We start from the raw sequence: 13,841 nt of genomic DNA, 5'->3' as shown, positions 1-13,841 counted from the left end.
AACCAACTAGAGTCGCAACTTGGCCAAATCTCAGCCACTCTCAACCAACGACAAAAGGGCACACTCCCTAGCGATACGGTTGCAAATCCAAAGAATGATGGTGACCATAAATTCCATGCAATCACTACTAGGAGTGGCAAGACAATTGGGGGAGAGAAATTAGTGAGAAGTAATTTGGTGGTCGACGACGAGAAAATCCTTAAGGAACCCATCGTTGTTGAGGAATAAGTTACTCCAAAGATGAAACGGGTTTGTATTGAAAAGCCTAAAATTGTTGAAGATGGTCCGGAAATTGATGAAACTTCAAAAGGTGAGGAAGCGGTGGAGGAGTTGCCAAGGGATTTATCGCCCGTTCCGAAACCTTCTCCTCCATTTCCTCAATGTTTGTTAAAGAAAGCGGATGATGGAAAATTTCTCAAGTTCATTGAGAGATTGAAAGGGCTTTCAATTAACATCCCCTTGGTAGAAGCTCTGGAACAAATGCCCGGTTATGCTAAATTCATGAAAGATCTTGTAACCAAGAGGAGACATGCTAGTTTTGAAACTGTGGGAGTTACACATCATTGTAGCTCTATTGTGACGAAGGCCTTGGTTCAAAAGAAGAAAGAACCAGGAGCTTTTACCATTCCTTGCACGATTGGGATGTATAAATTTACCAAAGCACTATATGATCTTTGAGGAAGCATTAATTTGATGCCGCTCGCTATCTTTAACAAGTTGGGTTTGGGCATTCCCCGACCCACAACAATGAGATTGCTAATGGCAGATAGAACCTTGAAGAAACCAGTTGGTATCCTCTATGATGTGCTTGTGAGAGTTGATCGATTCATTTTTTCAGTCGATTTCATGATCTTGGATTGTGATGTTGATTTCGAGGTGCCATAATCTTGGGAAGACCTTTCTTGGCCACGGGGTGTGCTCCTGTGGATATGGAGAGGGGCGATCTAAAATTTAGAATGAATGATAAAGAGGTCACTTTCCATAGTTGCAAGTCAATGAAACAACCGGCGGATATGAGTGTTGTGTCGGTTATTGATACAATTGATGAAACCATGGACACAACCGTTAAGCATGAGAATATGGGTGATATGTTAGCGGCGGTGATAATGAACTATGAGGGGGAGAATGAAGAAGAGTTTGAGGAGACGGTTAATGCATTGATTGGGTTGGGGTCATATTACCACAATCCAAAGAAGCTTGATCTTGATTTACAAAACCGAACAACTCCTCCCGCAAAGCCCTCAATTATTGAGGCTCCTACTTTTGATCTCAAACCTCTTCCTTCACATTTGAGGTATGCGTTTCTTTTACCTAACAACACATTACCCGTGTTTATCTCCGCCTGGTTGACGGATGAGCAAAGAGAAAGATTGATGGTAATCTTGAGAAGATACAAGAAAACTATTGGGTGGTGTATTACGGATATCCATGGGATTCCGCCCGGTATTTGTACTCATAAAATTCAAGTTGATGAAGAATGTGAGCCACGCGTTGAACATCACAGGAGGTTAAATCCTCCTATGCAAGAGGTTGTGAAGATCGAAATCATCAAGTGGTTAGATACTGATGTTGTGTACCCTATATCAGATAGCTCTTGGGTGAGTCCGGTTCAATGCGTGCCCAAAAAGGGTGGAATCACCGTGGTTGCAAATACTAAAAATGAATAGATTCCCACTCGCACAATTACCGGATTGAGGGTTTTTCATGGAATATCGGAAGTTGAATAAGTGGACCAAAAATGACCACTTCCCAATGCCATTCATGGATCAAATGCTTGATAGGCTTGTAGGAAGAGATTATTATTGCTTTTTTGATGGTTATTCCGGGTACAACCAAATCACTATTGCTCCCGAGAATTAAGAGAAGACCACGTTCACTTGTCCTTATGGGACCTTTGTTTTTAAGAGGATGTCCTTCGGGCTATGTAATGCACCCGCAACTTTTCAAAGTTGCATGATGTCTATTTTCTCTGACATGGTTGAGGAATCCATTGCAATCTTCATGGATGACTTTTCCATGGTGGGGGATTCCTTTGATGAATGTTTGGAGAATCTTGCCCAAGTATTGAAAAGATGTGAAGAGACGAACTTGGTTCTAAATTGGAAAAAGTGTCACTTCATGGTTAGAGAAGGCATTGTCTTGGGACATAAGATTTCAGAAAATAGGCTTGAGGTTGATCAAGCTAAAATTAAGGTTATTGTCAAGCTTCCTCCCCAATCTCCGTCAAAGGTGTTCGTAGCTTCGTTGGACATGCCGGGTTTTATAGAAGATTCATCAAGGATTTCTCGAAAATAGCTAACCCTCTATGAAAATTGTTAGACAAGGAGTCGAAGTTTGTATTCGATGATGCTTGTTTAAAGGCATTTGAGGGCTTAAAAGAGAGACTCACATCTGCTCCCATCATCATTGCTCCGGATTGGTCCCAACCATTTGAGTTGATGTGTGATGCAAGTGGATTTTCCATGGGGGTTGTTCTTGGCCAAAAACGTGATAAAATCTTTTACCCAATTTACTATGCAATCAAGACTCTAAACGATGCCCAAATGAATAACACTGTCACCGAGCAAGAGTTTTTTTGCTATTGTGTTTGCTTTTGAGAAGTTCCGGGCTTACTTGTTGGGAACCCATGTTATTTTTTACACTAATAATGCAGCCCTACGTTACCTCATGGCAGAGAAATATGCGAAACCGAGGTTGATACGTTGGGTCATCCTCCTGTAAGAATTTGACTTTGAAGTCAAAGATAGAAAGGGCTGTGAAAATTAAGTGGCGGGCCACTTATCTGGTCTTGAAGAAGGTGGGCGTCCATTGGCTGGCCTGGAAATCAATGAGTCATTCCCAGATGAGCAAGTAATGGCGGGGTCACATGACATGATCCCTTGGTATGCCGATTTTGCTAACTTTCACGCAAGTGACATCATGCTTGAGAATTTGAACTTCTACCAAAAGAAAAAGTTTTTGAGTGATGCCCGGAAATTTTATTGGGATGAGCCATTTCTATTTCGGGTTTGCACTGATAACATCATAAGGAGGTGCACACCCGAAGTAGAAATGATGCCCATCACCGAAGCATGTCACTCATCACTAGTTGGTGGACACCATAGTAGCTCAAGAACAGCAGCTAAGGTTCTTCAAAGTGGCTTCTATTGGACAATAATCTATCAAGACGCACATGAATTTGTGAAAGCCTGTGATCAATGTCAAAGGCATGGGGGCATCTCAAGGAGTCATGAGCTACCGCTGACACCGATTCTTGAGGTTGGATTATTTGATGTATGGGGCATTGACTTTATGGGTCCATTTGTGAGTTCCTACAACAACAAGTACATTCTTATGGCGGTGGACTACGTGTCTAAATGGGTGGAAGCCATTGCGCTCCCTAATAATGAAGGAAGGAGTGTCACCGAATTCTTGAAGAGGCATATTTTCTCAAGGTTTGGAACCCTAAGGGCAATCATTAGTGATAGGGGCTCCCATTTTTGCAACCGGTTATTCAAGACTCTTCTTGAGAAGTATGGAGTAAAGCATAAATTTTCCATCCCATATCATCCCTAAATAAGTGGACAAGTAGAGGTCTCAAATAGGGAGATCAAGAGCATACTCTCTAAAACAGTGAATGCTAATCGGACCGATTGGTCAAAGAATTTGGATGATGCTCTATGGGCCTACTGAATGACTTACAAGACACCAATTGGCATGTCTCCTTATCAATTGGTATTTGGCAAAGCTTATCATCTTCCGATGGAACTTGAACATAAGGAATTGTGGGCCTTGAAAAAGTTGAACCTAGATTGGGGTGACGCTTTAAACTTGAGGATGGAACAACTTAATGAGCTTGATAAATTTCGACTTAAAGATTGTGATAGCTCTTCACTCTACAAGACCCACATGAAGCACTTCCATGATAAGAAGATCTTGCAAAGACAATTTAGCCTCGGGGATCGTGTATTGTTGTTCAACTCAAGGCTCCGGTTGTTTCCCAGAAAGTTGAAATCCAAATGGTCCGGCCCATTTAAAATAACCCGAGTGTTCCCACATGGAGCAATTGAACTTGTTTGCCCAAGTGGCAATAAAATCAAGGTGAACGGGCAAAGGGTGAAGCATTACTTGGGATCCCAGATTGAAGCAAAGATTATTGAGGTATTCTTCCTTAATGAGCCATGAAAAGGTACCAACGTCGTGCTGCGACGTAAAATCAAGCTCTTCTTAGGAGGCAACCCAAGTTTTCATTTTTATGTGTTTGTTGTTTTTTTTTTTTTTTAACTTTCGTGATGTTTTTGATGTGTGTTTAAGTGTGTAGGAGTAAGTTGTGTCACAAAAAGGAAGAGTTGGGAAACTGTCAACAGGCATAACATGCTAAGCACATGCCACTCGCATGTCATGCCTGCTGCAGCACCTGCATCTCGCAGGTGGTGCGAAATTGCAGGCCAAGAAGGCCACATTCTCTGTCAACAGGTGCGAAAAAAATGTACAACATGCGATTCGCATGTTCAACATGCTGCACCACATGCGAGTTGCATGTTGTGCAGGTAAGTGAGAAGTTCACGGGACAGTTGTCGACCCGACTCATCTTTATTTTTAAATTTTAAATAAAAGGAACGTAACAGATGGTTTTATCAGTTACGTCCCTTCCTTTTCCCTGTCCTCCTTCTCCCTCTTCCCTCCTATATCATTCCATCACCCCATATCACTCCAATCATTCCTAATCACTCCACAAATCATAACTAGGGTTTTTTTCTAATTCATTTTGGTAAAGCTTTTTCAAGTGTGCTAACTTTCATCAACTCTCAAGGTATGAACACTCTACTATTCTTTACATTAAGTGATGCCTAAGAAATGCTTCAATCCATGTCATTGCCATTCCATTCCACTTATTGTAATTAGTTAGTTTGGTGAAGAATTATCTTGTGCATTGTGTGGGTTGTTGGGAATTGATGAACAATGGGGAATTCTTAAGTACCCATGCTTGTGTAGTCCTACTAGGTTGATTAAAAAAGTGTTTGTTGATGAATAATTAGGTGACAACTGGGGAATTCTTGAGTACCCATTATCGTAATAGTTGATTGTTGATGAATGTTCACAACTTGTTTGATGAAATGCCTAAATGGCCTTTTGTGTGCTTAGATTTTATGGAAGTGTGATCATTTGCCAACCTTGGGGAATTATTGTGTACCCAAAGCACATTACCTATAGAATAGGACCCATGATGCCCTCAGAATTGTAAAATTAACATTGTCTTTTATTAGGGATGACCATCGAACATTGGACCGAATGATTAAATAGTTTTTCCCAATGATAGACGGGGTGACAACCTGCTTAAGGGAAATAGTTACATGAGTATGGTCTTGTGTGTATACAAATGTGATTGCCTGTGAATATGTGTTGTGTGTGTATATATATATATATATATATATATATATATATATATGTATGTATGTATTAAAAAAAACTTCAACAAAAATGTGTTCAATGCTTCACCTGCGTGCAGCATCTGCGAGTAGCATGTTGAACATGCGAATCGCACCTGCCGCAGCAGGTTTTGACAGTGAAGAACAAAATGGAAGTTCAAATTATGCAGCACCTGCGACACTATATGCGAGTGGCATGCCATACATGCAACTTGCATGTGGTGTTTCGCAGGTGATGCAACCCTGCTTTCCTATGTTTTGCCTTGCTTCTTTCTTTTTACTTTAAGAGCACCATAAATAGTGGGTATATTTTTGTGTGACTTGCAGGATGGCTCGAACAAATAAAGCACAAGGTGGAGGGAAAAGGGCAACACGACAAGCGTCCACCTCTAGAAGAAAGGAAAAGTCACCTGAGGATCCGGTCCCCCTGTCTGAAGAGGGGACGCATGAGACTTCCTCACCTGAGCCCGAGGATGCCATCAACAGAAGTGAGAGGAGGGAAGCGGTGGAGCAAAGGTTCACTATGCCTGGATCCAGGTACCTGTACAAGGCTTGGAGTGTTATTAAACCCGATGGAAATCCAGTCCGGGGCTTCATTGTAGAAAAGAGGGTCACTTTGAATGGTCTACAGGACCAATGCCCGGGCATCATCCGTAAGCTCGAGGCGTTGAGATGGACCTATTTCATGCAACCGGCTGAATATTGCCCTGCCCTTGTGATGGAATTTTATGCGGCCAAGTTAAATGCAAAAATCTCGCGCCACCAACCAAAAACAATGTGGAACACTTCTGTTGGATTCCGGTTCGGGGAAAGGATATTGATTGCGCTGCCGATACCATAGCTTCCATCATTTATGAGCAGCGAAGAGAAACTGACCCCATTGAAGGTTGGTCTCCGGTGAATTTTGAATATGAATTAAGGATGGAGAACCCGGAGGAACAACAAGAGTGGGTTGCTTCAGTGATTGCCTCAGGGACTCCACCATGGCTAGATCCATCTATCTCCATTGAGAAGAACACTTTCAAGCACGAACCTAAGTTTTAGCTATCACTAGTATCATTGCGGGTGATTCCCTCCAGGAACAACACCGACATACCCATTGCAAAATGTATTCTCATTGCTTCACTCATGTCCGGGTACCTCGTCAATGTGGGGGTAATTATTAGAGATGATATTAATAATAAGTCCACTCAAAAGGGAACATCATTCCCTTTTCCTTGCTTGATCACTGAATTATGCCACAGAAAGAAGGTTCGTGATATTCCTCGGGTGGACAAAATGTTAAAGGCTGACCAAACAATATATTACACCAAGTTGGAACCGGGGACTAGAAAGAGAAAGTGGGTGAGATGATGATGCTCATATTCTTGAGCTCGAGGACTTGGCCACAGATGATGATGCTATAACTCCTAGTTCAATGCCTCCCGCTACGGGGCTTGACCCTCCAAGTGCTCCATCTTCCACTACAGGTCCCTCTTCTCTCATTCCACCATCCATCACAGCAGCTCATGGTGTTTCTAGTAAGGGTATACGAGTGCTTCGGGCAACGGATGCTAAGGTAAATTGGCTGGTAGAGTAGCTTCCTAATTTTGTAAAAGAGGCTATTGACGCAGCGATGGCACCATATACTCAGGCTGTCACAGATATTCAAAATGAGCAGGACAAAATTACGGAGCATGTACGCCAGATCGATCTTCGGTTAGAGCGGATTGAGGGAAGTGGTGAAGGAGGACTCCCAGCCATTCGGGCAGACCTGGCAAAGGTCAAGGAGGATATTCGGGTGTTGAAAGTTTTATACATTGAGCTCAGTGCACCCATTGTACCATCCGGTGCATCATTATTCTCCATTAGGCCCACAACACCTGCCATGCCTTCTGGGAAAGGAGTTTAGGAGGTGGCTGAGGAAGAAGAAGAAAATGAGGAAGAAGAAGAAGAGGAGGAGAAGGAGAGTGAGAAGAGTCTGAAGAGGAGTTTGAGAGTGACCCTCACGCTGGTGCAACAGAGCACACAACTCGAGAGAGGCACGTGCTTCAGCATAGGCTGCTAGTATTTCGGGGGACGATATTGACACATTTGTGGCCGTGTAACAGTCCTTTGAGGCGAGTAGAGAGTTAAGGGGGCACCCCATCCCCGAGAGCAGGTGAGGCCAGTTCATCGGCCGCTCCCCCAGCTAATATGCTATTACCCTCGTCCGTAGGCCCTGATATAGTGACACCTGAGCCAGCGGTGACGGTGGGGTGTAGTGCTGAGATGGCCCCGTTGATAGTGCCTCTATTGGAAGTCCTTCCTGCTGATCAGACACCACCGGATGCCTGATGCGTCCTTTGTGAGCTACTCATCTCTTGTACTACATTTTGATGCATTGGGGACACTGCATATTCTTTTGTTAGAGGTGGAATAGCTCATGATTCATGTTTTATTTTGTTGCTATGTTTTGCGTACTCCTAGTTTTTCCTTGCCAAGTATGATAGTGATGGTTGATATGTTAATAGCATAAATGTTCTCATCTTATTATTGTTTCCATCTTGTTTTAATAATACTCCTCCCATTTTTTTTGTTTTAGTACATATGTACTTAGAGGGAAGAAGTAACACTAACATGACTCATTTGGTGACGTAGTTGTTTTGCAAAGCATAGAATGATGGGTTGAGAAGTAATTAGAAGATAGTCAAGTAATCCATATGCCATGTGTTGTGAGATGTTATTGTTCTAATCTTGTACATAATTGTGATCTAGAACTTGCTCGAAAAGTGTCTAAAGGCGAAATCCTAAACTACACTTGTTTGAAAAAGGATATTAGGCTTTCTTTGGATCGCCACTAAACCTAAATATTCCTACCCATTGCATATCTATCTTAGTTAACCCCTTTTCGAGCCTTAACTTGGTTTTTCTTTTCTTTTAGTTCGACCTAGTGATAAGCCCTGTCCCTTTTTGTCCCTTGTTTACTTATCTTTTGGAAACCTATCTCCCTAAGTAATTCAAATATGCTAAAATAGGCAAAAACGCCTAAGTTTGGGAGTGGTGGTTGGCAAAAAATGGTGCGGTATGTGATGGAAAGTTAAAGGGCACACTAAAAAAAAGTGTATATGTATATATATATATATATTTATAAAAAGGTGTGTATATGTACATATAGATTGTATGTGTAGTTGTGAACAGGAGTGTGTAAATAACAGTTGTGACTTAAGAAATAAATGGGGAAGCTAGGGAGGTAATAATGGTGTTGGCTAAAGGAGGTACTAATGGGCGGTAAATTCTTAAATGATGAAGACGGGACGAATTAGGTGAAGGAAGCGTGTTCGAAAATGCTTAGGGAGACGTCAAGTCACTCTTACCCAAAATACACCCCACCTTAACCCCGAACCTTCATTATAACCCGCAAGTCCTAGTTGATTTTGAACAAAGTGTGTTTATATTAGTGGAGAAATACTTAAAGGGCAAGCTTATGGCATCACATTTGTGTACTTGTACATCATCCTTTATGAGTATGAGTTGTTCTCTCCTTATTCGTCTTTTGTTCGAGTTGCTATTTGTGAATATGTGTGTGTGGGACTTTCTTTGGTATTTTTGTGAGGGCGTGTGAATTACTAAGCTTAATGAAAGAATTACTTCTTGACGCATAATTTGAAGCCATTCCCTTAAAAGCTAGAATAACATTCTGTCACCAAGTGAAGCGGTTAGTTAATGCTCGACCTTTGAGGAAATGCACCATATTTGGCAACAAGAGGGAGGGGAAATCATATTTTAAATGGGTGTGTTTAACTGATTACTTTCATCACTGTAGTACCTTAGCAATAATCATACATTATAGTTTTTCTTTAATTGCTTGAGGAAAAGCAAAAGTATAAGTTTAGGGGTGTTGATGTGCCGTGAAATTACGGCGCATTCGATGCCAATTGCTTAGTCATCTATGAATCCACAAGTACTTTTGATGTCCTTTCTCATGTTTTTGTGATGATTTGTAGATTAACAAGTGTTGGAAGCAACTTGAGACAAAATGAAGCAAAAACAAGATAAAGAGAACCAAAACATCACCTGCGAGTCGCATGTACCGCATGCGAGTTGCATGTACCGCATGCGAGTCGCGGGTGCTGCAGCATCTGATGACAGAAATGCCCAGAACTGAAGATAGTGGTGCAGCATATGTGAGCACCACCTGCGAGGCGCATGTGGTGCATGCGAGTCGCACCTGATGCAGCAGATGTTGCACCACAGCTGCTTGAAGATGCAGTACCTGCGAAACTTTGGTGCAACATGCGACACCAAGTGCGATTTGCACCAGATGCGCAGGGGTATTTTTGTCTAGAAATTGTTCCTGTTTTGGAAAGTATATAAATAGATTTCTAGGGTTTTGGACTCATTATTCTACAAATTTTTAAGTTGTCTTTTTGTGGAGCTCATTTATTATTGGTTGGTGAAGCTTTTAAGAGATTCATTTGCTTTTGTCATCTTCTCCATTCAATACTTTTGTAAGCTTTATGAATACACTTTTTACTATTGCTTTACTTTTAATGAATATTTGTGGCTAAACTCATTAGCTAAGGTTGTGGGACCAAATGTGTTAGTTATGTGATTGGGTTTCATATTTATACTTCATTTATATGCTAATGGTGTTTTTTATTAACTCTTTGTGCGTTAATGTCTTGTGATGGTGTGCAACATTACTTGTGCCTTATTACCATTACTTTGCTTGGAAAAGAAAGTAGAGGTTAGGAAAAGAGTTAATAGCAACGATTTGGGTCATTAAATCCATCTAATAGCTAGAGCTAGGAATAGGAAAGCTAGTTGAGGCTAAATGGGTGTTCTCATATAAAACATTCTAGGGCTTGGAAAAGCCAAGGATGAAATTTGCTAATTTGGTTGGAAAACTTTTAGCAAGATTCACGTGACCCTTGGTTTAATACATCTAGGCATATGAATAAGTTGAATTGATACCCAAGCACATTACTTTCCAATGGAACCACAACCTTAGTCCCTTTTACCAATAGTTTACATCTTATCACAACTCTTAGTCATTTATGAACAAACAACAACCCAATTACTATTATATTCCCCTCTCCCTTGAGATATAGACTAATAGTTGATTGTTACACTTAATAAGTATATTTCTTCATTGTATTCTCTGTGGGATTCGACAGGTTCTATATTTGACAACGACCGCTTACTCCTGATATTAAAGGTGTAAGTTGGGAGTATCAATAGACTCCGGTTAGTTTTTCGTATTGTTGTGTAGAAGAAATGGAGAATGCATGTATAGAAATTTGGAGATATGGGATGGAATCTTAGGATGGAATTGTTATGTATGACATGTTTGTTCGGCCTCGTGGCCTGTAGACTCCTTAGGTATTGATGTGGCCTTATTAATTATCCGTGGATTTATGTGACTTGGAAGTAATTGACGGAATCTAATTATGCCTATCGATGAGATTATTGTAGTGAATCTAAGCGCTAGCAGGGAATATAGAATGAATCACGATAGTGAATGATATCCTAGTTAGATGGTGACGAGTGATTCGAGTGTAGGGTGAGATTCTTATCCTAAGCAAATATGCTGATTAGGGAAATGGTAATGTCGTATGTTAAATGATTGACTTGATGCGTGTTAGGGCTAGCCATCCCATTATGTGTGTTTAATTGTTCAATTGTATTGGGTTGATGCCATATGTAGTTGGTAGATATCAAATTCTGCTTGTTGTCCTGGTTCGGATAGGGTTGACATACCGTTGTTGGTATTTGTACTTGGATATATTGTGGGCATGCCCACTGTTGGTACTTGCGTTATTGATATATGTTGGCATACCCACTATTGGTATTGTAATGTGATACGTTGTTGACATAACCGTTGTGGTATTTGTGATATTGAGAGTGACTGTTGGTGATTGACATATGCATTGCACGCATTCTCTCATATTTATCATGTATGGCCGATATCCGGTGATGATCCGGTATCGTTGATTGAGTGAAACTGATATTTGATAAAGAGCGAAACTGATATTTAATAAACTCTTTTACTTGAGTGATTGTGAAAAGGACGATGTCTGAAGATCCATTCTGGAATCGTTGTTTATATGAAACTGATACTTGGTAAACTCATTTACTTGAGTGATTGTGAGGAGGCTGATGTCCGAGGTTCAATTTCGGAATCGTTGATTTACGAAACTAATATTTGATAACTCTTTTAAGTGATTGTGAGGAGGCCGATGTCCGATGGTTATATTCGGGCATCGTTGTTGCATGGACGATTCCGATGTTATTCCAGAATCGTTTGTTAGTGCATGGGCTCCACGGGTCCTCTAGGGTGGTGCCGGTGAGAATCCCCTTGTGAGAAATTAGCCAGGGTCCTGTCTGTCTGTTTGGAAAATATTCGGGACGGGTGGCACTTAGACATCGCGAGTAACGCTGGGTTGTGCTACCGAGACGTCGATATTTTCGTTCGGAGTGCATGTGTACACCTCATTGGCATGGCATGGCATGGCATCGCATTCATACTATTATCGCATTTCATTGCATTATGATTGGTTGAGATGTTTAAGATGATTATATTGGGATGATTTTGTTGTGATGATTCGGTTGCAATGATCGTATTGTGATGACTACAGCGTATGATTGGTTGTATCAGATATACTCAGACTTATCATATGGGTTTTAAGTGCTATACATAGGCAACAATGAACATCTACACTCGATTCTTGTGACTTATACTGTTGACTTGTGCCTGTTAAATTAGTCTAAGACTCGTAGTGTATAGTGTCAAGCAAGGTGGACGTAAAGACGTTGAGAATAGGTATAGGTGTTTGGGCCAACTTATAATGCACTGAAGATTAGTTGTGACTTAAGTTATATTGAAGTTGTGATCTACTACTTTGGAATATGTGATTTGATTTAGTGATTATCATCATTATTCGTGAAATTCTTTACCGATATGTACTACTAACCGTTGTCGGCCTATGATACTTACTCAGTACGTGTGGTTGTACTGATATTGCACTTGCTACACCCTTTTGGGCGTAGATTGTTTCAGGTGATTTATCGAAGTATATGCGGAAGTTATGCGATGCTTGTCTGGAAGGCCTCCTCCCATTTCATTTCGGGATTGGAGGTTGAGTCTTAGAATATGATGTCATTCTGAAATTTACTTAGTTGCTCTTATATTAGTCTAGACCAGGTCATAGGAAAATTTGTATCGATTCTATAAAAATGTATTGTCAAATTATGTAACATTCGAGTTAGTACTTATAAATGAAATTCCGCTGTTTTTCTTAATTTCCAAATGCTTTTGAAAGGAAAGTTATGTGATTAAAGCGTTGTATAAACGAGAGGGTTCGCCTACCAAGGTGGGAAGGTAGGTGCCCGCACGAGCCCAAAAACAGGTCGTGACACTTAATAAGAGGTCTCAAGTATATTCAATAAAACTAACTTCAGTGTATGTCACACATTCATCTCGTTCCCGACACACGTATGGTTAGCCGCTAACTCAGGACCTTAAGTAAGACTATAAATTACTTGGAATTATAATGCTGGACTTGGCATGCCCACATCTTCTTGGGTCAATACTTGTTGGTCATGAAATAAACTTATGCAACGAGTGTCCAAACAAATCTATATCTCTTTCAAAAGAATATGGCCTCCATTTATCGTGCATGAGATGTACATATCGTTGTTTTATTGGACGTATAGTAAGGGACTCAAATGGGAATCTTATATATGGGCTTATCCACAGGTGTACATTGCAACGGTAACAATACTGTTGAAGCCTTAGCCGCTGAGTTTGGTGGGAAATTGTGTACACTCCAAGAATACACTTATTTTCAATTGAACTTGACTCTCAAGTGATTGCTAACAGGCTTAAGGAAAAGGCTACAAACAATCTCAAACTGAAGATGATCATTGATAGAACCATGAGAGTATTAGAGAACAACAATGTCACTTTCCTTCACAACTTTAGACAAAGAAATCAGGTTGCAGATTCTTTGGCCATACTTGCTGCTAACATGAACCACAACAAGATGTTTTTCTCTGTTGATCAGCTCCCTAATGTATCTAAGGGACATTTTCAATTAGGTAAATGGAAAATGCCAAGTCTTAGGACTAGGTATCATAAGTCTAATTTTAGAGTTAGTTGAATATATAGATATTTTTTGCTAGGATGGAAGGAATATGTCCACTGGGCATACCTTCACTTTTGGGGTGATTGAATCATAGTTGTAATGCTATATAGAGGGTATGTTCTAGCCCTCCTCCCCTGATATCAATACAACATTACTCTTCACTGCAGGTAAGCTTTATTAAAAAAAATAAAACCAACCAAATTTTGGACATCACATGTTATGTCTTGCTTGGTATAACTACGAATTGTCGGTGGCTTAACTTCTCCTTAAAGCAAGTAGTCACACAGATTGTTATTTGTGTTTACTGCATTCATTTTGTTAATTA

Source organism: Lycium barbarum, chromosome 3 (genome assembly GCF_019175385.1).
Source record: "Lycium barbarum isolate Lr01 chromosome 3, ASM1917538v2, whole genome shotgun sequence".
Taxonomy (NCBI): Eukaryota; Viridiplantae; Streptophyta; class Magnoliopsida; order Solanales; family Solanaceae; genus Lycium; species Lycium barbarum.
The sequence above is the reverse complement of the archived record's forward strand: the minus strand, read 5'-3'. Positions refer to the sequence as shown.